General features: G+C 42.5%; 1 non-coding gene across 1 annotated transcript; it reads left to right on the forward strand.

Annotated features, from left to right (window-relative positions):
* Positions 1-2,495: 2,495 nt before the first annotated feature.
* Positions 2,496-2,603, forward strand: LOC112746162 (small nucleolar RNA R71). The gene has a single exon (XR_003174058.1). It is a non-coding gene; the product is annotated as a small nucleolar RNA R71 (small nucleolar RNA).
* The last annotated feature ends 258 nt before the right edge of the window (positions 2,604-2,861 follow it).

A 2,861-nucleotide genomic window follows, 5' to 3' on the forward strand; every position in this document is an offset into this window, starting at 1 on the left:
AAAAACAAAAAGCAATGCTTTTACCATACCAAACTTAGAAGGTTTGCTCGTCCTCGAGCAAAAGAAGAAAGAAAAGAGTAGAAGAGGAGGAAATAGAGGCGATAGAGGGGGCTTAGTGGTTCGGCCAAGGGGGGTAAGTAGTGTGTATGATGTGTGAAAATGAAGGAGTGAAGATGGGTTTATATAGGAGTGGAGAGAGGGGTAGGGTTCAGCCATATATGGGTGGGTTTGGGAGGGAAAGTGGTTTGAATTTGAATGGTGAGGTAGGTGGGGTTTTATGATGGATGGATGTAGATTGGTGAAGAGATTATGGAGAAGAGGGTAGGATTTGATAGGTGAGGGATTTTGGGGGAAGAGGTATTGAGTTGATTGGTGAAGGATATTTGGGGAAGGTGTGAAGAATAGAGAGAGGGAGATGAGGTAGTGGGGATCCTGTGGGGTCCATAGATCCTGAGATGTCAAGGATTTCTCATCCCTGCACCATGTTGGCATGTAAACTCCCCTTGGAGTGCCAATCCTAGCGTTAAACGCCAGGTTGCTACCCATTTCTGGCGTTTAATGCCAACTTTTCTCCCCTTTCTGGCGTTTAAACGCCAGTTCTGTGCCCCTTTCTGGCGTTAAACGCCAGCTCTGTGCCCCATACTGGCGTTTAAACGCCAGTAAGCTTCTCCTCCAGAGTGTGCTATTTTTACTACTATTTTTCATTCTATTTTTGCTTTTTTAGTTGTTTTTGTGACTTCACATGATCATCAACCTATAGAAAACATAAAATAACAATAGAAAATAGATGAAATAACATTGGGTTGTCTCCCAACAAGCACTTCTTTAATGTCAATAGCTTGACAGTGGGCTCTCATGGAGCCTCACAGCTACTCAGAGCATGATGATGGCCTTCCAACACCAAATTTAGAGTTTGAATGTGGGGGTCTTGTTTAACTCTGTATTGAGAGAAGCTTTTCATGCTTTCTCTCCATGGTTACAGAAGGAGAACCTTGAGTCTTAAACACAAGGGAGTCCTCATTCACTTGAAGGACCAATTCTCCTCTGTCAACATCAATCACAGCTTTTGCTGTGGCTAGGAAGGGTCTGCCAAGGATGATGGATTCATCCATACACTTCCCAGTGTCTAGGATTATAAAATCAGCAGGGATGTAGTAGCTTTCAAACTTTACCAGGACATCCTCTTCAAGTCCATAAGCCTGTTTCTTTGAATTGTCTGCCATCTCTAGTGAGATTCTTGCAGTTTGTTCCTCAAGGATCCCTAGCTTCTCTATTACAAAGAGTGGCATGAGATTTATACTTGACCCCAGGTCACACAGAGCCTTCTCAAAGGTCATAGTGCCTATGGTACAAGGTATTGAGAACTTTCCAGGATCCTGTCTCTTCTGAGGTAATCTTTGCCTAGTCAAGTTATCCAGTTCTTTGGTGAGCAAAGGGGGTTCATCCTCCCAAGTCTTATTACCAAATAACTTGGCATTTAGCTTCATGATTGCTCCAAGGTACTTAGCAACTTGCTCTTCAGTAACATCTTCATCCTCTTCAGAGGAGGAATACTCATCAGAGCTCATGAATGGCAGTAGTAAATTCAATGGAATCTCTATGGTCTTAGAGTGAGCCTCAGATTCCCATGGTTCCTTATTAGGGAACCCCTTGGAGGCCAGTGGATGTCCATTGAGGTCTTCCTCAGTGGAAATCACTGCCTCTTCCTCCTCTCTAGGTTTGGCCGTGTGGGTTATGTTGATGGCCTTGCACTCTCTTTTTGGGTTCTCTTCTGTATTGCTTGGGAGAGTACTAGAAGGTATTTCAGTAACTTTCTTACTCAGCTGACCCACTTGTGCCTCTAAATTTCTAATGGAGGACCTTGTTTTAGTCATGAAACTTTGAGTGGTTTTAATTAGATCAGATACTACAGTTGCTAAGTCAGAGTGGCTCTGCTTAGAATTCTCTGTCTGTTGCTGAGAAGATGATGGAAAAGGCTTGCTATTGCTAAACCTATTTCTTCCACCATTATTGTTGTTGAAGCCTTGTTGAGGCCTCTGTTGGTCCTTCCATGAGAGATTTAGATGATTTCTCCATGAAGGATTATAGGTGTTTCCATAGGGTTCTCCCATGTAATTCACCTCTTCCATTGCTGGATTCTCAAGATCATAAGCTTCTTCTTCAGAAGAAGCTTCTTTGGTACTGCCTGTTGCTGCTTGCATTCCAGACAGACTCTGAGAAATCATATTGACTTGCTGAGTCAATATTTTATTTTGAGCCAATATTGCATTCAGAGTATCAATCTCAAGAACTCCTTTCTTCTGATTTGTCCCATTATTCAAAGGATTCCTTTTAGAAGTGTACATTAATTGGTTATTTGCAACCATTTCAATGAGTTCCTGAGCTTCTGCAGGCGTCTTCTTCAGATGAAGAGATCCTCCAGCAGAGCTGTCCAATGACATCTTGGACAGTTCAGACAGACCATCATAGAAGATACCTATGAGGCTCCATTCTGAAAGCATGTCAGAAGGACACCTTCTGATCAATTGTTTGTATCTTTCCCAAGCTTCATAGAGGGATTCACCTTCCTTCTGTTTGAAGGTCTGGACTTCCACTCTAAGCTTACTCAATTTTTGAGGTGGAAAGAACTTTGCCAAGAAGGCATTGACCAACTTTTCCCAAGAGTTCAGGCTTTCTTTAGGTTGTGAGTCCAACCATGTTCTAGCTCTGTCTCTTACAGCAAAAGGAAAAAGCATAAGCCTATAGACCTTGGGATCAACCCTATTGGTCTTGACAGTGTCACAGATTTGCAAGAATTCAGCTAAGAACTGATGAGGATCTTCCAATGGAAGTCCATGAAACTTGCAATTCTGTTGCATTAG

This window comes from Arachis hypogaea, chromosome 14 (assembly GCF_003086295.3).
Source record: "Arachis hypogaea cultivar Tifrunner chromosome 14, arahy.Tifrunner.gnm2.J5K5, whole genome shotgun sequence".
Taxonomy (NCBI): domain Eukaryota; kingdom Viridiplantae; phylum Streptophyta; class Magnoliopsida; order Fabales; family Fabaceae; genus Arachis; species Arachis hypogaea.